Genomic DNA, 24,983 nt, shown 5'->3' with positions numbered 1-24,983 from the left:
TAACATATCCCCAATTTTTTGACATAATAAAGAATATGAATTTCTCTTTCAAATGCCGTGTGAATATATTTTTTTGGTCTGCCCTAACCGGAGATATCGATTTATGAAAAAATGTAATTTTGACAGAAAAACGGTTATAACTTTTGATCGAAAAAGAATATTGAGCATATTTACCCATCAAAAGTTGCATTTTTTTTAGCTCTAAAAGTCACCTGAAGACGACTTTTTCGAGAAATCCAAAGCAAAAAAGGTAGATAAAAATATCGTTTTTTTTAGGTACACCCTAATCCAATTAGGTAAAATTGCTCTAAATCAGCCAACTCAAGAGCTACAGAAAAAGTTTTTTAGCAAAATTGATTGAAATAAGCTGCGCTACAACTTTGTAGAACATAACATGTCAATATTCCGAGAAATAAAAAAAAATATTTTCTAATTTTTTTATATGATGTGCCACTCTATTTTTTGGTAGCACCATAATGATGGCCTTACTATTTCGAACAATTTTTGTAGAACAACAGTTTTTTCTAAAAACCCTGATTAATCCACCTAGCGGTGCTGGTGCCTTTCTCGTGCAAAAAAAAATACTAAAAATATGAGTGAGTGCTTTTTAGCGTGTTTTGCGCAAAGAAAATAGTATTTTGGCCATAACTTCTGATCCCATAGTCCAATCTGGCCAATTTTCAATAGCAAACAATATGACAGGATTCTCAGTCGATCGGAATTTGTTGCGAGTAATTCGGCCAATGCTAGGTTCCAAAAAGTGTGTCTACAAAATTTTGTACACATACACACATACACATACATACACACAAACAGACATCACTTCAATTCGTCGAGCTGAATCGATTGGTATATAACACTATGGGTCTCCGAGCTTTCTATCAAAAGTTTGGTTTTGGAGTGATCATATAGCCTTTACGTATACTTAGGCAAAGGCAAAAATATAGTTTTGGCATAAAATGCATCTTTCCGCGTAAATCTGTATCCTGGACCATAGTATTGTCACCCCCGACGACGGTATCAATAGAATTGGCAAATTGGTGAAGGGTTTCCGAATGGATTGATAAGCAAATGTCGAAAATCCATCGAAAGATAAAGACGCTATTAGCGTTTGAAATCTATCCTAATTTTTGTGACGGTCTCGAATTTGGAAATTTCCGTTTTACACCCTGTATCTGAGTCTTCCCCTTAGACGTAGTTTACGTCAAAAAATCTGTAAAAACATCAATACTGACGCCATACAATTTTCTTCAGTCATAATGAGAATCAATTGTTTGCATGGTCTCCTTCCGATACTTGCTTGGGATTCAACTACCGACGATAGCGTTGCGCTTTGAATAAAGTTCATCTCGGAACCGATTTCTTTTTCAATCATCAACAGGAAAAATACAAAGTTAAAGTCTCGCGTGAAAATTTCATGTTGTGCCGACAAAATCCAAATCGTTGCAAACGTCACATTAGTGAATAAATTGCTGTGGCAATCTTTTGCTGACTGCCTATGCTTGGACCGGCACTAATGCTATGATTCTGCTACAGATGCCAAACAATTATGCTTTGTTCTATGCAGTGTTGTGCTGAATCATTATCAGACGATAATGATTTCGATTTTCATGTGAAAACAGTAGGCGAGTTGTCACCGGCGACAACTTCTCAAATTTTGTACTCAAACGATTTCATTCAAACATTAATCTTTACTAATATCAGCTAATTGTCAAAAGACCTGTTGTATCTTCTATTCTATGAAGAAAGTTCGTCTAATATCAACATTCTCAATCACTAAAATCATATAACTCCGAATTACGATAGAAAATTTCACCGAAGAATTTTCCAGTTCCTAGCGGTTGCACTTTAGAAAAATTATTTCAACTTAACCTTCCTCCCAAATATAATGATGGTCCTAAAAAGAACCGATTAATTTCCCACTTATGTGTCTTATTAACAGCAGCCACTGGATTCGGCTCATCGAACGCCGTCGATTGTCAGATCCGCCGAAGATGGGACACGGATGCAGATGATGTGCTGACAGAGAGACAGCCGTTGTCACTGGGACCGCTTCTGGACGCCCTGGTCCGCTTTCCGTGACATCCAGAATGAAAAAGACGCGCGCACGCGAAACACGGGGCTTTTTATACACAGGGAAAACGAAGCAGTGGATCAAAGGGCCCGTGCGTTACTGCAATCTGATGTCCGTGTTGGGGATTTATGAACGGGATTGAATTTTTCACCCGGTTTTGAAAGAAATAAAATTTTCAATAGTTTAACGTTGATAATCAATAGTATCAATAGAATTGGCAAATTTCTGGAGAGTTTCCGAATCGATTGATAAGCAAATGTCGAAAATCCATCGAAAGATAAAGACGCTATTACCGTTTGAAATCTTACATGATTTCGTGACGGTCCCCAATTTGGAAATTTTCATTTTGCACCCTGTATCCGAGGCTTCCCCTTAGACGTAGTTTACGTCAAAATCCATCGAAAGATAAAGGCGCTAGTAACGTTCGAAATCTTCCCTTTCAGCGTAACGCTCACGATTTCCAAAAATCTAAATGACACCCAGTATAGTAAAGAAAGACGTAAGTCCTACGTCAAAAAGCATGTGCTGACTGTCTTCTGATTGGCGTGGCTGCTGCTGCGGCTGCCGTGGTTTTGTTTTTATTTTTTTGCATGGAAGAATGAATGGTAAAAAGAAATGTCAACCATTCCCGTCCCTGCTCTAGTATCTACATTAACATTAAATTTAATCTATTTTAAGGTTCAATGAAGATTGCTATAAAAATATTGGCACGAACATTTTCTTCATCACATTCCAAAAAGGCTGATAAATTCGGTTGTGGGCACTCCTATTGGATCGGTTAAGGACACCGTCATCGTATTGACAAAACATTCAATATCGCTGTAGTTGTCCCCTAACTTATTTTTAATTAACTGCATGTTTTTATAATTATTTAAACATACTTGATTGAAATAATGAGTTTATTTAATATTTTTGTTTTTTCGGCATGTCTAGTTATTGTACGCACATTTTTTTGGAACTAATCGATGACCGATTTGCTTGCAACACGTTGCATTCGTCGGGAAATCCTGTCACATTGTTTCCTATTGAAGATTGGGCAGACCAAAGCATATGCATGAAATTGTAACCCGGTACTGAGTTGTAATAATACGGTACTGAATAATGTATAAATTTGAACTGTTGTGAGAAATTACAAATAAGCGGCGGTGTAGATTTCAGGGTGACCACTTAACTTCCATTTAAAAATTCCCGCATATTTCCCGATATTTTTTGAAAAATTCCCGATATAATTTCGAAAATTTTAAATGAAAAATTACATTCAAGATTTGAAAAAAAAATCATGAGTGATCATATTTTATTCCAAAAGTGCTTCTAATTGACGTTTACTGTCGGAAATTTTATCTAGTTTTGTTGTCTAAGTAAATTCTTTGACTAATTAATACAGTCGCCTCTCCACATCTCGATATTGAAGGGACCATCGAGATAGGGAGAGATCGAGGAATGGGACGAAAATTGAAATAGATAGGGAGCTGGACCATTTGGGCAGCACCCCCTATTCCCGTCCGCAACGTTAATAACTCGACCGCGTTCCAACCAAATGGCTTGGTTTTTTGTACACCACTAGATGTCGACAGAAACTAACCATGTACTAAAAAACAAGTAAGGTACCCCGGGGCAAGTGAAAATACGGGGTAAGTGGGTACTATGGCTGCCGATAAATAGGTGAACGTTTTTAATGGAAACAATGTTCTAGGAAGATGAAGCAGAATTATCAACGATGTCGCCTGACTCAAAAAAAAAATCGAATCAAAACCATTTGCGGCACCATACTAATGGTATTGTTTAATCATGACTTTAAACTACTGGCTAAATCTATTACTTTTATTTTAATTCAATGGATTTTCAACAAAATAGTCGTTTCTAAATTCATCATTGATGTGGAAAGTGAATATTTTGAGCAATTAAATAATTGTGTGACATCAAAAACGATTGAAAAGTATTGATTAAAGCTAAAATCTACAATTTTCATTTTCCCTTGATTTTTAACATACATGGGGCAAGTGGGACATATTTGAACAACATTTTCGATAGAGCCATTTTACTTGTTTTTAGATTGTTGTCTAGTGAAAAATAACTTCGACACTCATATATCATATGGATCTGAATCAATTGCAGTTGATATCGTTGGTTTAGTTGTTAAGAAGTAGTGTACAGTTGATTTACCAAATGTGAATTTTACTTTCTGAAAATTATCTCCCTAATGGAAAAGAGCAATGGTTATAACTATGCAAAATTTTCCGTTTACAGTGCAAACAATCTATTTATTCTACAATAGATCAACAGGTTTTGTCTTGTGTTTTGTTATTTTTAAACTTCGCATCAGATTAACCGATCTTCAGATAAATAAAGTGCTTAAGACATAAATTGGCCATTTCGTTCTATTACAAATTTACAACACCGCCTGAATAAAAACGTTCCTTTTGAAGTTTTAATTTATGTAATAATTTGTGTTAAACAGAGAAACATTCATTCGAAAAGTGAACAAAGATTTGCTCATCTCCTCCATCTTACACATTTGGTAAGAAAGTAAGCTAATGTAAAGCCAGACAACAGACAATTAAACAGTAAACCGGCTGTTGTCTTGTTTTTATATCTGCTAACATTTTAATACCTCTCTTTTGCCAAAAACAAAAATCGGACAATCAATAAACCCCCATCCATGATCTGAAATACTACGACTCGGAAATTACATGAACATTATATCTACATTCTTCAAATTAGTTTCGTTCGACAGTGTAGAGCATAATAGGTCCCACTTGCCCCGTTTGAAGGGGTAAGTGGGTCCCGTAGGTAAATTTATTTATGTCACTACCAATATTTTTGTAACTGAATAAATGGCTTACAACACGTCTACACTTCAACAACGGAAGCATATAATGATGTATCCGCGGTTAATGTCCTGAAATACCCTGTTTTCTAAGTCATCCGATTGAAGCGATTTGGATAGGAAGAGTGGAATCGCCAACTTCCTATTGTTAACATCTCGTAGATAAAGAGCGGGCTCTTATCCCCATCTATTGGGTCAATCTGGGAAACGAGGGCTAGATTATATTATTGTGTGTACGAACTTTCTTCTGGAAGGAGATTCTCTATTCATCCCGTGGATTCGCATAAGTGTCTTTGCTTATGGAACCACCCCACCCATTTTGGCCCTTCATACAGGAGTTTGATGAAATACAAACAGTAGTATAATCATGATCAAATCGTTTTCCACATATGGCCAGTGCTATCGGCAGGTGCCTTGCTACAATAGATGGTAGTATCATCATCATCATCATCATCATGAAATACCCTGTTTTCTAAGTATGCGTTAGCGATTTTGCTGAACTAGCGTTTTTTTAGGTCCCACTTGCCCCGGGGTACCTTAACTCGGTTGTAATGCGATCGAGTAATGAACGTTGTGGACGGGAATAGGGGGTACTGTCCAAATGGTTCTCTACCCTACTAGATCCAAAAAAGCTCGTTGCTATGAAAAACGACAACAAAACAAATGTCGTTTCCTGTTGTTTGATGTGTTTGTTATTGTCCAAAGATAGTCTAGTAGCCTAAAAATCTGACCATATCGACATAAGGGGAGAGAATCCTGAACAAAATATGATCAGAACCCATCGAGATATAGAGATATCGAGATAGGGAGGTTATCGAGATGTAGAAAGCCCAAAGGTATGTAGATTGAAGGGACTGAGGAAACCATTGACATAGGGAGAGATATCGAGATATAGAACATCGAGATGTGGAGAGTCGACTGTATCAAGTTTTTTTTAAGTTTCTAACTTTTATAGGAATCGATAGTTCTAGACAAAAGATATTTTAGTTACTAGATAAAGATTGTCTCTTCGGTTCCCTTTGTTCTGCTGTCCGAAACATGTGTGGTACATACCTGTCAAATCGTATGGATTTTCCTTCTTTGACATTTAGCTCCCCTATCCTCGCCAGCAAAAGATGTTCCGGACAGCGACGACAGCGACAATCTTTATCTAGGAACTAAAATATCTTTTTTCTAGACCAACACCAAAGGATGTAACAACCAAAATTTATTCTTTCCAGTTCTTTGTCTATCCGGAAATAATAAATTTTGACTGTTCTAGAGTTAACCTTGAATAATTTGAAGAATCCGTTGAGCGAATATTCATTTTGGCATCTGCCAATATTTTGGCATCTGCGAAAATTTTGGCATCCATCTTCTCCAACACATTCATGTTTCAGAAATGAGCCAGCCTAAGGTTCCAAATCTCTTCAATTAAGATAATTGTTGTGTATAGGTTGGTAACCCTACTGTTGGCATCACTAATACTATTATATAAGCAAAACCTGGGAGCGAGATTCAGATTCAAAAAATATGAATGTCAGTGCAGACCTAACTTTAGTTGTCATGAAACGTCACCGCAGACCTAGCTGAAAATGTTTAATAAATGGGGAGTATCGATACTGATCATTTGCTTGAAAACTATAAAAAGCAGAAAATTATATTGAACATTATCAATCTATATTTGAAACGACGGTTGTTGAACAAAAAAAATGCCTAATACAATCGAACTGTGAAACTCGTTTGAAAATGGTGTCCATTGTAAAGAGAAAAGGAGACGTCTAGGATACATCTTCTTGCAATGATTCCCTTTGCTTATCGCTTATTAATTCATTATCTGCATCGCTCGTTCCACGTTCTTCAAAGTCAACCCAATCCGCAGCTACAGTTAATTTTTTTTCGTAATTTTAATCGTGAATAGTGGGATTTTGACGATTTGAAAAATCTGTAAAGTGTTCGTCGTCCGAATCTGGCATACATTGTGAAAGAATGGAAGAGTGATTTCGCTTTGCAACTTCCGTCTTTTCCCACCCGTTATGAAACAAGCTACTTAGAAATGTAAAAAAAAAACAAAAACACATTTGCCATCATGAACAATCAATCCTTCCAACCATTTCTTTCTTTGTTTCTTCAAAATTCTTCATATCCAATTTTAAAACTTTTCTTATGAACCATCAATAGCGATAGATATCGTTTCATGAAGAATTTTAAATTACTCAAAAATTGCAAAGGATCTTTTCCAAAATATCGATACCGTTAAAACGGGTAAAACGATATGATTTTTCACCGTTATACTTTATCGATATGTCAGAATTTTTGATAAAAACTTTAATTTTAGGTTCTTCAGAGGAACATCTTTTATGCAGATTTTTATTTATTTATTTATTTGCTTAATCGTTCATCGAACCTGGAAGAAAGAATACTGTAGAACCTTTGCTCAGAGAACCTCATCTCAATCATTAGACCACAATGTAGTTTTGATTGGTAATAGCTAAATAAATTGCATTAACATTCTATTGCATATAATTTTCATTCAAATATAATCAATATGTAGGGGAATTATTTTCCTTACCCCATCAACATCAATTACCGGCAATGTTCTTGTGAAATGGTTCTTTATGACGCCAAGGCTATCCCTTCATAATCAAAAAGCTAATGTCGATAACGGAGATAAACAAACGCCAAAATACCGATGATTCGATGAACAAAAAGGGATAAAGGGGTAGTGGTGATCATTTATGAAATTATTTGCCAAAATATATCATTGCATTGATATCATACTTTACGAGAATTTAGATAACGATTCATTGAAATTTATATCATTATTAGGAATAAATTAGTGTGAAAAAATATCGACAAAATTATTAAATTTTATATTGCTTTTCTCACCGAAGAATAGACTACCGTGCAAATTTGTCGAAGTACCAAAACAAATGCTCACACGTCCAATTGTATAGAAATTAGCGAAAGCACAATCCAAAATATCATTCTTGCACCTTATCTCACACCCCAAACAGCTCTTTCTTGCAGTGGAGACGTCATCCATATATGGAGAAACTGGTGGGAACATATTTTGGTGGGACAATATTTTTTGCATGGGAGTCGAACACGGCGCAAAATTTGCAATATAAATGACTTTGAATGAGTCGAGATAGATGCTGACAAGAGATTCATATTTTTTTTATACCGAAACTCCATAGAGAAGCGAAAAATGACTATGTTCCGGACACTTCTTAATTCAATATGATGATGATGATGGTCCCACCACATACCCCTACAAAGGTTTGAGCTAGACGAATTATCTTTTAGATAATTAATTAAGATAAATTCAATCAGATTTGCCAATAACAAAAAAAAACGATCCGATTATTTTACAGATATAAATTCTAATACTGTCCATCGCTATACAGCAAAAAACTAAATTTAAAAAAAAATGAACTGCAGTTTTGATTCATCACTTAGCAAACACCGATAGTGATACCTCGAGGTCTACAGAAATGCAAAACTTGTGATACCTCTCGCACAGATTTCAAAAGCTTCGCCAGAGAGAGAGAGAGTTTCACAAAACACTTCATAATTCAATTCCCGCACTCGGAACGTTATATGAAACTTGAGAAAGTCACGCACCGGCTTCAATTAAATCAACGAAAACATCGACACTGAGGAAAATGGACGTATGATTTTCAATTAAACGCCTTATGAAAATTTGCCACAAGGAATCGGTATGAATTTCAATAAGTTGCCTTATGAATGATGATTTTTATTTGAAAAAAAGTGAAGTGCGGCAGACTGGGTTCGAACCATGGACGTCGGGGTCGGGAGGCCGGCATGTAGACCACACGCCCATCGACGCTTGATTACTCGGGACGGTAACTGCGTATAAGAATCACTGTTAGTGGAATAATCAGTCGAAGATTCATAAGGCGCCAGTTATGAATTTCGATAGTCCAGTTCGATGAGTGGATGACACGCAAAACAAAAATTGGTCAGTCCGTGTGACGCTTGCTTTGGTACATTTTGCTCGTCGATAATTTTCTTGCGTCATGACGTTTAATTTTATTGTTATTTCGTTATTTAAAACCATGTATCACATATTAGTCAAATAAAACCTTCATTCTTGTCTAGTCTCTTGAACTGAACGGTCATTTATTCAGTGTAGTCCGACATCATAAAAATGGCTACAAAGATTTGAAACAAAAATGGCGGCCGGATTATCATTTCGACAATTTGTACCCGAGGAGAAAGAATGGCAGCTTTTCCGGGAACAACTGGAGGAGTTTTTCAAATCAGCGAAAGTTCCAGCGGAAAGCAAAGTGTCAGTGCTGGTGAATTGTTTGGAAGCAAGGACCTACAAACTGCTTCGCGATTTGAGCATGCCGGATTTGCCATCAACGAAGACGTGCGAGGAGTTATGCAAGCTTTTGTTGGTCCATTTTACGCCGACAACAGTGATTCACAAAGAGAGGCGTCAGTTCTTTAACGCGGTGCGAGGCGAAATGGGCCGGAGACGGTGAAAACCTGGATGGCAAGAATCAAACGATTGTCGGCAAATTGCAAATTCGGTGCAAATTTGGAACATAACCTCACAAATAAATTTATCGGTGGTTTGAAAGGAAAATCGTTTGACCGTGTATGTGAAGAAAATGAGACGATAACAATGGAGAAGGCGATGACTTTAGCGTTGAAATACGAGGAAGAAGACCAGTGTCACGAGCAGGCTGTCAACTTGGTTCGCATAAGTCAGCCAGAAAGAGATGGAACAAAAATCGCTGAATGTTACGCGTGCGGTAGGAAAGGACACCTGAAACCCGATTGCCGTTTCAAGAACGCTACCTGTCGCAACTGTCGAAAGAAGGGCCACTTGCAGGTGGTTTGCAACGTGAAGACCAAGCATTATGTCGAAGAAGCACCACCACTCGACGTAGAAGAAGGCGATGACGGGGATACAATCGAGTTGGAGCACAATTTTTTGAGTAAGAACGAATCGATTTCTGTTTTTAAAATTATTGCACCAGACATGTAAAGCGCTCCTTTCAGGGCATTAGTGCGAATAGGGGAAGAAGAGATTGTCATGGAAATCGATTCCGGCGCAGCAATTTCCGCAGTATCAGAACGATTTTGTAAGGAAAAATTCAGTTCTTTAGAGGAGCGAGCAACAAAATTGCGGTTAGTGGGATGCTCTGGCGAACACTTAAAAGTGCAGAGTTGTGTCGAACCTGTTGTGTCATTCAATGGAATTACTAAACGTCTACAATTCGCAGTAGTACAGAAAGGTGGCCCACCTCTACTAGGGCGGAACTTTTTAAGAGTGTTTGGGTTGCATATTGCTCCGCTTAATTACGTATCGGGTGAGAACACAGAAGAAAAATTGAGCAAACTATTGAATCAGTATGAATGTCTGTTTTCGGAAAAGTTGGGGAAATATAACGGGATGAAAGTGGAAATAACATTGGAGGAGGGAGCAAAGCCGATATTCTGCAAACCGAGACTGGTTCCGATTTGATGAATAGGTTACCTTTTGGTATCAGGCCCGCATCAGGTATAGTACAAAGAGAATTATAGAAACTGTTCGCAAATGAGCCTTTCGTTGTGAATTTCTTGGATAATGTAATGATAACAGGATGTAACGACCAAGAACACTTGGAAACGCTTGCTAGAGTTCTAGAAATTTTGAAGAAACCAGGATTGACGTTGTGTTAGTAGAAATGTGTCTTTTTCAAAACGAAAGTGGATTATTTAGGATTTGAGTTCTCGGAGCGAGGAGTCAGTAAAACGGAAAATAGATTAAAGGCCATTATGGATACAAAACCACCTGAAAATGCATCGGAAGTAAGAACGTTTGCTGGCATGGTCAATTATTACGGTCGTTTTGTAAGAGGCAGGGTTCGTAATGCTCACTCAATCTCAGGAGCACATGATGCTCCCTCACGAACATTTTCGGGGAGAAATCGCTTTTCGGGAAAGAAAAACAGCCAGGAGAGTGATAACCATTTTTCGCTCACTTCGATTGCCGCCAAACGTTGGTTTGCTCTTTTTCTTTCATATTCGAGTCTTTTCGTGGCATCATAAATGCAAATGGTAGTAGCTTATGTGGAACAAATAACTTAACGCTTTTATACAGATAGCGTGGTGGTGTGGCTAGAGTAAGCGCATCCCCACAGCTATTATTGTTACTATTCTGGGTTCGAATCCCGGCGCGGCCAAACAATTTTGTAATTGTTCTGCGATAATTCTCGCGAAAAGTGAGTGAGAGGTGAAAAGTGATGAAACGAAAAAGGATTTTCATTTAATATGCAAGATTTTCGTTTATCTTCCAAGGCTAAGTCTAGAGAAAAGATTGATGGGTGAAAGATGATTCTCAACATAAACAACGAAAAAAGAGTTTCCTTTGGCCCGAAAAACGCTTGCTTTGGTTTCATTGAAACGAAAAGTCTAAACCCTGGTAAGAGGTTTAGCTACGATTATGTCTCCATTGTACGACCTTTTGAAAAAAGGCATCACATTCAATTGGTCGAGTGCTTGTCAAAACGCTTTCGTTAGGGCAAAACAGATGATTTGTGATGATGTAACGCTAGCTCACTTTGATCCCAACAAGAAAATTGTATTAATGCTGCTTTGAGCGTAATTACAGCGGCACACTATAGGAGTTAACTTTCTGAAATCAGTATGGCGAAAGGCATCTAAGGTTCGATTTCTCAAAATTAAGCCCCTTCATCGAAAAAATATTTGGTAGGCGTAGTAGCGGACACCTTCCTACATAACCGGTACCAAATAGTTTTTCATGAAAAGTTCCTAATTTTGAGAAAACCCGCGTTAGATGTCTTTCGCCATACAAATTTCTGGCGGTTAACTCATGCTGGCTATTTGCGCATATACGATAGCGCCTGGATGTGGAAGCGGCGAGTAGAAAATCAGCCACTGCCAATAATTCATTTGTGACGCTTCAAAGGTGGGGGTATTGGCCATGCTGGCTCATAGAGAAAATAACGAGGATCGTCCAATCGCGTTCGCTTCGAGAGTGTTGAGCCCGAAAGAGAAGAACTCAAGACAAAATTTTCAAAACGACTTATCTGCTTTTGTAAACAAAGATTCAAACGACGATTCGACGAATCTGATAGCTCTCCCACGCAAACCAACACCACCAATAGGTAGGTGAAGGTTTCCGCTACCAGTTGATGGTGTTGGTTTGCGTGGGAGAGATATCAGATTCGTCAAATCGTCGTTTGAATCTTTGTTTACAAAAGCAGATAAGCCGTTTTGAAAATTTTGTCTTGAACTACAGTGTACTCCACAAAGAAGTTCTGGCTATCGTCTATGGATTGAATAAAGTTTACATGTATCTAGCGGGTAATCAATTTGTGATTAAGACCGACCATAACCCTCTAGTAGTATCTATATTTGATCCAAACAAAGGCATTCCCATTATGGCTGCGGGAAGAATCCAACGTTGGGCTAATTTTATTTCTGGGTTTAATTGTAAAATGGAATATGTTAAGTCCAACCAAAATGTGGCCGATTATGCCTCTAGATGCCCAGTAGAGTCATGGGAAATGTGGAAAGAGGACGGAAACTATCTGAATTTTATTTCATCAGAAAAAAGTGTAGTATTCGAACAAGCGCTCTGAGATAAAAGTACCAAAGAAGATTCGGTTCTCCAAGTGGTTATTAAGGAAGTGCTTCGGGGTCGAAAACACTGTCTGAGGGGAGACGAATTTTCTGATTATCGTCTGTAGAGGAAGGAATATTGATGAGAGGATTCAGAGTGGTCGTACCGGCAAGTTTACGTATTAAAGTTCTTGAAGAGTAGCATTCGTCGCACTTAGGTATGGTGAAAATGAAAAGTCTAGCCAGGGGGTACGTATGGTGGCCAGGAATTGATGCAGCTATTGAAAACCACGCACGAGCTTGTCAATATTGCTTGATTGAACGACCGTCACCTGGGTTAGCTAAACTGATTCCATGGTCAGTGCCGGAAAAACCGTGGTCCAGGATTCACCTGGATTATACAGGACCAGTTAACGGAATATGGTACCTGATAATAATTGACGCGCTAACCAAATGGCCGGAAGTTTTCCCAATTGTACCAATTCACCATTGAGCGATTGATGGCTTGTTTAGCTCGTTTTGAGTTAGTGGATACAATCGTCACTGACAATGGAACTTAGTTTACTGCCCAGAAGTACAAGTCCTTTTTGGCGGCCAATGGTGAATAACAATGTTTGACAGCTCCGGGGCACCCAGCCACAAATGGTGCAGCGGAAAATTTCGTGAGAACATTCAATCATTGAAAAAGGCTTTGACAGAAAACAGCACAAGAAATCATCATGCAATTTTGAGTAACTTTGAGCAGTATTGCTCCTCAAGAACTTTTCCGTCTTTTGCTATGCTAGATCGGGAAATCATAACTAACTTCGATAGGGTGATCCCTCATAAACAATGTACTAGTAAGGTGAACGACGTTAAAGATAACATTGTCAAAGCTCAAAACAGTCAGCGTCTATACCATAAAGGTAAACGGAATAGTGAGTTCCACGTGGATGATCGAGTCTTAGTTAGAGACTATTCTGATCCTAATCGTACAGGTTGGATGAAAGGAGTGGTTGTGAAGGTTTTAGGGGAGCGAAATTATTTGGTCATTCTGAATGGAAATCAACGCAAGATTAAAAGGCATCTAGATCAAATCATTCTAGACACTTCTTGGGTAAATGAGCAAAACCTTTCCACACTTGTGGAGGATTTCGGACACTACCCCAAAAACTCAAGTATCGGTAGTAACGAGGTTTCGACTAAAATTGTTTTAGACAAAACAATGAATTATTGGCAGTGGCTGATTTTCTACTCGCCGCTATCACATCCCGGCGCTATAGAATATGCGCAAATAGCCAGCATGAGTTAACCATCAGGATTTGTATGGCGGCGAAAGACATCTAACGCGGGTTTTCTCAACAGTAGGAGCTTTTCACGAAAAACTATTTGGTACCAGTTATGTAGGAAGGTGTCCGCTACTACGCCTACCAAATATTTTTTCGATTAAAGTGCCTATTTTCGAAATATTAAACATTAGATGCATTTCGCCATACTGATTTACCAAAGTTAACTCTTAGTGTGCCGCTGTAAGCACGCTCAAAGCAGGCGATTCATTGTCTCTCGCCCGCTTCATTATCTAACGCATCATGCTCAGCGGCTCCCACCGAGGTCTTCCATGAAAGTACTAGTCCAATTGTTGCTTCGCAATTCAGTGATGAGGAAGAAGATGTGTTGGGCTTTAAGGACGGATGGTTGTTGAGTGGTGAAAAACGTATAATTCATGAAGCATTTCCTAGAAGTAATAGGGATGGTTTCGGATTTGAATCTGGCTGGGTTAAACGGAAAAAACGTAGGATTGAAGATGGGGTTTCAGGCTGTTTTATTCGAAGAACGTCTCCTCGTTTGAAACAGAACTAAACAATCAAACATACAAAGTTAATCTATGTCAAAATTCGTTCCATTACAGAATACTTTTTTTTTTTTTTTTTTTTTTATCTTTATTATAGAGGTTTGCAACAGAATACTCGTTATAGTTTTTAAACCGAAGATTAATTCAAGGCATGTAAAAAAAAACACAAATGTAACATACTAACAATGGGGCCCTCCTTAGCCGTGCGGTAAGACGCGCGGCTACAAAGCAAGACCGTGCTGAGGGTGGCTGGGTTCGATTCCCGGTGCCGGTCCAGAAAATTTTCGGATTGGAAATTGTCTCGACTTCCCTGGGCATAAAAGTATCATCGTGTTAGCCTCATGATATACGAATGCAAAAATGGTAACTTGGCTTAGAAACCTCGCAGTTAATAACTATGGAAGTGCTTAATGAACACTAAGCTGCGAGGCGGCTCTGTCCCAGTGTGGGGATGTAATGCCAATAAGAAGAAGAAGAACAATGACCGAGTGTTCAACGGTGTAATATTGGACCCCACCTGCCGTACAAGATTGTTAACACGCTTAACGTGGGAGTGTTGTGTATAGGTTGGTAACCCTACTGTTGGCATCACTAACACTATTATATAAGCAAAACCATGTATCACATATGAGTCCAATAAAACCTTCATTCTTGTCTGGTCTCTTGAACTGAACGGTCATTTATTCAGTGTAGTCCGACATCACAATAATAATAACCTTTATGTTTTTCATTGCTTCATTGTTACCTATCTCTATTATTTTGCTCAATCTATTTTCAGTTCTAAAGAATTATTTTACCTTGGCCAGTGAATTATGATTGATTTGATTATTTCTACTATTGCTATACACATCCTGATCTAATTATGGCATCATACTTTATTATTTACGCCAGTCGTCCCTTTATTCTTATGTTGGTTCACGACCAAACACTGTTCATGAATCTACAGCACTTCTCTACAGTGTTACCAATAGTATATTGAGATACCTGGAATTGAACATAATTGAATACACTCGACTACGGTCGACAAGTCTCCAGACAAAACTCGAGACACTTTCGAGAGAATATCGATCAAGCATTGTCTTCAAAAATCCACAAGCTGCAACGAAATGCTAATTAGCTAACTACTCGGGCTCTTGGAAATTTCTTTGGTCTTAGAAACCTTCCGAAGTATAGGTGGTATATGGCCTTCCATCATCACTACCGAGAAGTGCTATAGACTTGATATTACAGAATTCTGGTTTCAATATCATTTTCATTATATTATACTTTTGACAAATCCGATAGCGGCTCGCCGATACAAAAATATCGACGGCGGCGTAATGTCAAAATTGGTCTCCTAATTGTTATTAGAACATTAAATTTTCAACAATTCAAACACTTTCTAACTTCCCGCCATATATTTACATTCCTTCGCTCATATTAGATGCCCTTCTCTACACTGATTCCTACCACTGCTTCGCACATTTTCCCTATGCTTCAATCGGTGTGCGCGCTGGGCTGGGCCTCAAAGACACGTATCACAATCGAACGAATCGATCTGAATTCCACAATTGATTTCAATTGATTGTTTCCAAATGGCCCTATGTACCAACAATGGCCAACAGCAGGCAAACCGCAACAAAGCGCGCGCTTCATTTATTAATATAACTCATTCGGCGTCAACGACGAACGAAGCATGATGGCTCGAAATAGAAACACTAATGTTGAGGCATAATCATCATTCTGTTCGATGTCGTCGTCGCGTAATAGTGATTCCATACAACATTTCTCAAATTGTGCGTTCACGATGGAATTTAATCATTGATTCTCCCGAAATTTGTGAAAGCCATCAAAAGGATTCAACACTTGTAATGCATTAGGTTCTTACTAAAAAAAAGTTCAGATTCTCGCATGTTTCCAATGCATTTCTTTACGGTGATCAGTAGACACTGTTCAAGCGATTAAGATGATGTACAATGCAAGTTTTCCAACTTTCTTCCAGAGAAATCTCGCTTGTGTAAGGATTATCTTCGAGCCATGATTATTACAAGTTCTTCGATTAACTGCGGATATAGGTAAAATAGGTAGATAGGTCTGAAACTGTTATCAATAGTAACTTGAACGTCTAATCACAGAGTCCTCTAACACGAATACATGTTTTGGATTGGAAGATTTGACCTTGCACGAGATGGGTACCACTGAGTCCTTAGGCGATATTCAGTTTGAAATATCAATTATTCAACAGTATGACTGATAATGTCCCCAAAGCACGCAAGTTACGGTTGTAGCACTTTACGCCGTAATAGCAACAGCGTGCTTCACTGTTATCTCCGCGATATGATATTCCTACAGCCGCCCTCCGCCATTCATACATATCTTTCCCAGATAAACATTTCACAGAACACACAGAAAGTTAGAATCGAGCTTCTCGAGCTTGCCCAGCATATTGGATATTATGCATCAGAATACCTAGTCTGTTGACTTTAGCGCGCGCTGATTCATTCCACTTTTTAGCGTCACAATCTGGATTGTGTTTATATCTCAAGTTTAATCAAGGTGACACATTGTTTATGTGCGCTTGCTTACACTTCACACTCCCGAATTTTAGTTGGCTTCTGCGTCACCAATTAACCATTCACAAAATTTCACCAACTTGTGTAATTATCGTGACCTCGCGATATTACACAGCTGACAACAATATGCCGAATCTCCGAACGCAAGAAATCTAACCCGAATTCTACTGCCACCGCAGACGAATGACAAATACGCCGGGAACAGCGCGACGACAATGACGACGCTCAACAACACACCGATACACCCGGAGAGAATAATCCAGACTGAATGGGAAGACGCGGTCGCGTGAACGTATAAAACTGAAAACATGGCCAACCAAGCAGCAACCGGCCGACCGACGACGGCCGGCACATTGGCAGCCGCGCGCACGACGCATTCATTCATTCCTTCCCCATGCATCCCACTCCCGACGGGCCAAATAACCCAGTGCGATCCTCCATGGTGGGTATGTAATATACTGCCGTCGCTGTGTAATCTGGCAGAGGGGTGCAAACCATTGGAAGGCGCGAGCCATCCACAATCTTCATGTGGATAACCATTTTCATTAGAACTTTTTTCCTACATGCACGATTTCTAAGTATATTTGAAATTTTGATTTTGATTTGATATCTTTATATCTCATAATGAAGGGAGAAACAACGTAAGACCACTAAACATTGCGTGCAATGAATAGATGGAAACTTAATTCAGCTAAATGAATTACTATGTAGAATCTTTCGGTTGGGAACATCAAATTAGTCTAGACTGCATCATACTGCTATCCTGCTGATCGAACAACACACGACCAACTCTCTTGTGGACCAGCTCTCTCATATAGTTCATTTGCGAGTTCTCAGTTCTCTCCAAATCTGAGAAAGTTGGAAAAGTTGTGAGCCCCCTTTTTCCCGTGACGGGAACGGCGCCGCTTCCCTTTACTAACTGAATACTAACTACGGAGCGTCAGACGGCAGCCGGCGACGTCGCTGTACGTAGTAAGATGACTCTATTCGACTGTGATTGGAAGCGTTTTGTTTTCAAACACAGAAATTTCATTATGTTGGTAGGGGAAGTTAGACAAACTGGACAATCGAATAAAGATGATTACTTTGCTTGAAGAGTGCTTGGACACGATAGTCATTAATTCCATTATAAATTGTTGAAATTATTTTAATTTTGGCGACATTTTAGATACACCAGAAGTATTGCAGTTCCAACTAACTTTTATATGGAGATTGTAAGACCATATTTTTGGAACTTGACCTCAATTTCTTTGACATATAAATGTGTCAAATTTGGGTACAAAGACCCTCACAAAACCATATAAATTAACAATTGGATAAGGTTGTTAATGGTGCAGTAAACAAAACAAATCTGTAAGTACTGACCTTCAAATAATGGTGTTTCGCGCCTTCAGAACGATCTCCAATCGTCCGAGTTTACTTCTCTTCGGTCGCTTCCGCTTCCTGTAGCGATGTCCTCGTAAACGTCCAGTGAATGCGGTGCCTTCATTGGCATTTTCATCGTCTGCCGTGTCCCCATCGTCCGAATACCAACACTCGACCATTTCGACGGGATTCACTTCCACCGCTTCATCACCATTTTCCAACTCATTTCGGTCACATGCTGTGGTAACATTACCTCCGTTTTCTTTGTTCGGGCAGTCTTCGGAATGTTTAGAACTTCTAATTTCAATCGTCGCCGGTGATTTCGGTTTGGGGTTATCCTCGCCCGGTTTACTTTCAGTAAACAGCCACTTCGCCATCAGAAGAGCCGATCGTTCATTGGGTTTTTGCCACGGTTTTCTCGACATTTCTTACAACCTACCAGCTGTGAATATACATAACCAAAATTATTTCAAAGCTATACACTACAGTTTATAATAAAAATAAGTAATATTATATAGATTACATACCTAAACACTTATTCGGAACAGATTTGTATTAAAAATAATTAAGAGAACATTTTGGCGACTAGTACCAACAAAAAATGTTTGAATGTTTATCAACAAAACTTTACCAGGCCTTTTATGGTTAGTTTGACATCAGTGATGCCAGCAACAAAACGTGTGTCACTGTGTCGGAGTTTTAAGCATTCGTGCACGCAGAAAACAAACGGAAAAAATCTTGGAAAACAATCTAGTTTAGGGCCGATGCCCACGTAGCGTTTTTTCAACGCTGCGTGAACGTGGCGTTGAAAAAACTCATGTGTGCATCGGTGCGGCCACGCTGCGTTACCGCTTTTTCCCGATGCACACATGTGTCCTTTTAACGCCGTGTGCACGCAGCGTTGAAAAGACGCTACGTGAGCATCGGGCCTTAGGGCCGATGTCCACGTAGCGGTTTTTACGCTGCGTGCACGCCGCGTTCACGCAAGGTACCCAGCATCAAATGGAGCAATGCACACGTAAACGTGTGCACGACTACATTTGATGCTGGGTACCTTGCGTGGACGCGGCGTGCACGCAGCTTGAAAAACCGCAACGTAGGCATCGGCCCTTAAGGTGCCCTCAGACGTTGCAAGCAAATCACTCGCGACGAGCATTTTGCTCGCAGAAAGTGACATCTGTCAAAAAATTGCATGTCTGACTATACTGAACAGGGCTGCCATATATACAGATTTATCCGTATTATACAGATTTTTGAATACAGGTTTTTTAATCCTATACAGATTTATACAGATTTTTTTATTAAGGCCAGTATCGACTTAAAAAGTATATAGAGAGGTTACGGAATTTTGTTCAATATTACCAAGAGGAATTTTGACAACTGATCTGCATGGAGCAAATTGTCACCTTTACTTACGGAATAATCGAGCAAAATATTTTTCCGAAAGTAAAGTGACAGCTCCCATTACTTTGCGTGGGAACCTTACAAATGCCAATTTTGTTTTTTGTTCTTTTCATGTGGATACAGCTGTAAGAATTTTGTTTCGATTCTTTACTTTTCCGATTCAGTGAACGGAATTTAACATGTGATTGAGATAGAAAAAGAAATTTCTTTTGAACACGAAACCAACCTTTAAGAATGTTGTACATGAACTCGTGATCTGTCTCAACGCGAGAAGGATTCTTGCATTCTATTATTTATTCAGACTAAGGCCAAAGTGGCCTGTGCGGTATATAAAAGTTCTTCTTAACTCGTGGTTCATTCGCCTCCTCCACGTACCGTCCGCCATCTGCACCCCACCATAGATGGTACGCAGCACTTTCCTTTCGAAAACTCCAAGTGCGCGTTGGTCCTCCACGAGCATCGTCCAGGTCTCGTGTCCGTAGAGGACTACCGGTCTAATGAGCGTTTTGTAGATTGTCAGTTTGGTACGGCGGCGAACTCTATTCGATCGGAGCGTCTTACGGAGTCCAAAGTACGTACCATTTCCAGCCACTATGCGTCTCCGAATTTCTCTGCTGGTATCATTTTCGGCAGTCACCAGTGAGCCCAAGTACACAAATTCTTCTACCACCTCGATTTCGTCACCACCGATGCAAACTCGCGGTGGGTGGCTCACATTGTCGTCTCTTGAACCTCTTCCTATCATGTACTTTGTCTTCGACGTGTTGATGACTAGTCCGATCCGCTTAGCTTCCCTCTTCAGTCTGATGTAGGTTTCTCCAATCTTCTCAAAGTTACGTGCCATAATATCTATGTTGTCGGCGAAGCCAAATAGCTGGACGGACTTATTGAAAATTGTACCACTCGTGTTAATCCCTGCTCTTCGCTTCACCCCTTCCAAAGCGATGTTGAATAGCAGACACGAAAGACCATCACCTTGCCGTAACCCTCTGCGGGTTTCAAAGGGACTCGAGAATGCCCCTGAAACTCGAACTACGCACATCACCCGATCCATCGTTGCTTTGATCAACCGTGTCAGTTTATCCGGAAATCCGTGTTCGTGCATTAGCTGCCATAGCTGGTCCCGATCGATTGTATCATATGCGGCTTTGAAGTCGATGAATAGATGATGTGTGGGCACGTTGTATTCGCGGCATTTCTGCAGTACTTGGCGAATTGCGAACACCTGGTCCGTGGTGGAGCGTTCGCCCATAAAACCCACCTGATACTGCCCCACGAAATCCCTTGCAGTTGGTGCTAGTCGACGGCATAAAATTCGGGAGAGTACCTTGTAGGCGGCGTTCAACAATGTGATTGCGCGATAGTTGCTACAATCTAGCTTATCGCCCTTTTTGTAGATGGGACACACGACACCTTCCATCCACTCCTGCGGCAAAACTCCCTCCTCCCAAATCTTGGTAATGACCCAGTGCAGCGCTCTAGCCAGTGTCTCACCATCGTGTTTAAATAGCTCTCCTGGTAGTTGGTCAACCCCAGGGGCTTTGTTGTTCTTCAGCCGGCCAATCTCCTCCTGGATTTCCTGGAGATCCGGAGCCGGTAAAATTATGTCCTGCGCGCGTTCTCCCAGGTCCATCACCATACCGCCATCTTCGTCTACCACATCGCCATTCAGGTGTTCTTCGTAGTGCTGCCGCCACCTTTGGATCACCTCACGCTCGTTCGTAAGAAGGGTCCCGTTTATGTCCTTACACATATCAGGCTGTGGCACGTGGCCCTTACGTGAACGGTTTAACTTCTCATAGAACTTTCGTGTGTTATAAGCGCGGTATAGTTGCTCCGTCTCTTCACGGTCTCGATCTTCCTGCTGGCGCTTTTTCCTCCGGAAAATCGAGTTTTGTCTGTTCCGCGCCTGTTTATATCGTGCCTCGTTCGCCCTCGTGCGGTGTTGCAGCAATCTCGCCCATGCTGCATTCTTCTCTTCCACTAACTGCTCACATTCGCCGTCATACCAGTCGTTTCTCTGATCCGGGGGCACCCTGCCAAGTGCAGCGGTTTCGGTGCTACCAATGGCGGATCAAATATCTCTCCAGCCATCTTCAAGAGACGCTGCGCCTAGCTGCTCTTCCGTTGGAAGTGCCACTTCCAGCTGCTACGCGTATTCTTGGGCTAGTCTACCGTCTTGTAGCCTCCCAATGTTAAGCCGTGGCGTCCGACTTCGACGCGTGTTGTACACCGTCGAGAGCTTTGAGCGCAGGCATACTGCAACGAGGTAGTGGTCGGATTCAATATTCGCACTGCGGTAAGTGCGGACGTTCGTGATGTCGGAGAAAAATTTACCGTCGATTAGAACGTGGTCGATTTGGTTTTCCGTTTCTTGGTTAGGTGATCTCCATGTGGTCTTGTGGATATTTTTGCGGGGAAAGAAGGTGCTTCGGACTACCATTCCGCGGGAGGCTGCAAAGTTTATGCATCGTTGGCCGTTGTCATTCGATACGGTGTGCAGACTATCCGGTCCGATGACCGGTCTATACATTTCCCTACCTGTGCGTTCATGTCACCGATGACGATTTTGACGTCCCGCAGTGGGCATCCATCGTATGTCTGCTCCAGCTGTGCATAGAACGCTTCTTTCTCGTCGTCGGGTCTCCCTTCGTGTGGGCAGTGCACGTTGATGATGCTATAGTTGAAGAAACGGCATTTAATCCTCAGCTTGCACATGCTTGCGTTGATTGGCTGCCACCCAATCACGCGTTGGCGCATCCCAGCATCCCAGCTCGTTGGTGGTGCCACAGATTTGGTAGAAGGTAGCCGCTCGATGCCCGCTTTTCCACACTTTCTGTCCTGTCCAGCAAATCTCCTTTTTTTTTTATTGTATTTATTAATGAGGTTTTCGGCCCTTGACCGGTTCACCTCATGCAAATCTCCTGCAGCGCCACGACGTCGAAGTTGCGGGGATGTAATTCATCGTAGATCATCCTGTCGCAACCTGCGAAACCTAGCGACTTGCAATTCAATGTTCCAAGCTTCCAATCGTGATCCTGTATTCGTCGCCTAGGTCTTTTCCGATTATATCGAGTCGCATTATCTCTTATATTGTTCGTAATGATTGGTTTTCCAGGCGGCTTATTGGGCCTGCGCAAACCTCCTGTCTCGTCGAAGGGCCGTCGTGTCAGGGCTGTTTAGCGTCCCACCTAACACCAGGACTTGGGCTTGTGCGCTTTGAGCGGCACACGGTCGCTTTGGTGGAGCCTACTTGCGGATACATGCAGCTTTTTATAGAGGTTTAACAGGGCCCACTGTCAAACTCCACCACATCCTAGGCAGGCGCCACAACTCGCAGATGGCCTGGGGAGGGATCGTCAAGCCCTTGGACATAGTCCCTGCTGCCCCCCTGCTAGTTTGAACTATCCGTCTATCAAATGGTATACAAGACACGTCATTCAAAGCAAGTCAATTTTTCGATTTTTGGCCACTACTTTCCCCATAGTGTGCTGGTGGGTCTGCGAATATGCATGAAAGAAGTGGGCGCATTTTTTGTCATTCTGTGCTTGACGATGGTCGGATGCAGAGTCTATATATAGAGTTGCGCAAAGAGGATCTGCTTACACTGATGCTGAATGATGCTCATGTTATTATGATGGCAACTTGCATTTTTGTTCAACCCTCCAAGTGACTTCATGGGAGTGTTCACTTCTAAGGCTTTCAAATTCGAAAATCAGGCTTCCTACAGAGGGCAAAGAAGTTAGTTTCTTGTTACTACTTTATAAGGGGGTATATTGAAGTGTTTTTACGCTGCTTCTAAAACAAACCTAATATATTTTACTTCTTGTGTTTTAATTTGCCATAATAATCATTAGGCGATAACAATACTTCCGCCTTACCAACTAGCATTTGTTTACTTTGCTCGATAGGTAGACGGTTTGACAGTTCAATAGGTAGATTTGGCTTCACTCTTTGCGCAACTCTATATAATTGACTCTGGTCGGATGCAGTGATGTCGGTTGCGATGAATGCAATCGCCCATCACATCACTCGGAGTTCACGGCTAGAGGCCGTTGATGGCTGAGGCAGTGAGGGCAGCGGCGGTGGATGAAGAAGAATAAAATTAGAGAGATTTGGTCAGCTCATCCACGAAAAGTCATGGCATATGACTGGGTACGAGTCATGGCATATGACTGACCATATGTTAAGTTGTGCTTGGTACTAAACGACACGTACATTAAAACATGGTTTTACTATAACAGTTCTAATTTCCCAGCAAAAAAAATCAACTACGCTAACGAAAATGAAAATTTGATCGAAATAATTACTTTCATTTATTCGCAGAAGGCATTAGCAATTAAAAATGCACAATCAGCAATAAATAGTGTTAATATCCATTTTAGATTAAATGATCTTTCGTTGACGTATTAGCAGTACCTAGCTCCTCTATTTTAGTAGGGTTACTGTTTCTTGACTTGTTTCTTATTGTTGTGATTTTTTCAGCAGTAAGCACGCATGTTAGCAAAAAAGGCAACGAAATTTGTGCTGTATTTCTTTGTTTGGAAAACGGGACAGTTCCCCTAAAATAGCACATTTTGCCCGAGTCTGATTTTTTTTTAATAGAATTTTTAAACTTCAAATACTATCATCAATAAGAAATCTATAAATGCCTCACATTTGCTTGAGTAAATAAGGTTTAATAGTTAGAAACAATCTTATTATGTACTTAATTATTAGTTTTATTTCCAGAAGTTTTGAATAAACAAAGTGCTAATAATTCTACACAGCATGGAAGTTGTCGTTTCCAATATCAATACCTATATATATGATCAAACTCCAAAGAATCAAAAGTTAGAAGTTAAATGTTAATACGTTTCGTTTATACAAATCCTACGTCTACTTGCGGTTATGTTAAAAATATTTTTGCTAGTTTTTTTTCACAGGAATTTGTCTAAAGGTGATGTTTACATTTCGCTCGCCTGATCAGAAAAACTTGATCGCTTAGTTTATTAATATAAAAACAGCAACATGGGCAGGTTGCACACAACGCATACCACGATAATTCGCTTACTTGAATAATACCATTCTCGGAGGTGACAATGGCCCGAATTGGGATGATAATGTGCCACTATTTCAATCAAATTTCATATAAACCAACATTATTTCAATATAACTGGCATTTTTATTTTATCTGAGTAATGGCAAAGTACATCGATTAGACTATATTCTTTAGCTTAGGGGTTGTTCACTAATTGCGTAAGCAAATTATGTTTTTGTTTATATGAAGAGTAAGAAAAAGACAGGCGAAAACCCCCCCACCCCCTAACCCTATATGTTCTTACGTAATTATTGAAGGAGCCCTTA

General features: G+C 40.2%; 1 protein-coding gene across 3 annotated transcripts in view; it reads right to left on the bottom strand.

The window, feature by feature from the left end:
* Positions 1–18,874, bottom strand: part of LOC134224978 (solute carrier family 12 member 7) — an 848,828-nt gene extending 829,954 nt beyond the window's left edge. The window contains exons 1-2 of one of the 3 annotated variants that reach the window (XM_062704686.1): positions 18,761–18,874; positions 18,234–18,675 (exon numbers count right to left, since the gene is read on the bottom strand). The gene's annotated coding sequence lies outside the window, so the exon portion shown is untranslated. Of the gene's footprint in view, positions 1–16,764; positions 17,117–18,233; positions 18,676–18,760 lie in introns of those variants that run through there. The other 2 variants (XM_062704688.1, XM_062704687.1) reach the window with 2 other exon arrangements.
* Positions 18,875–24,983: the final 6,109 nt, after the last annotated feature.

This window comes from Armigeres subalbatus, chromosome 3 (genome assembly GCF_024139115.2).
Source record: "Armigeres subalbatus isolate Guangzhou_Male chromosome 3, GZ_Asu_2, whole genome shotgun sequence".
Lineage (NCBI taxonomy): Eukaryota > Metazoa > Arthropoda > Insecta > Diptera > Culicidae > Armigeres > Armigeres subalbatus.
Note: the sequence above shows the minus strand (reverse complement) of the source record. Positions and strands in the feature narration are given on the sequence as shown.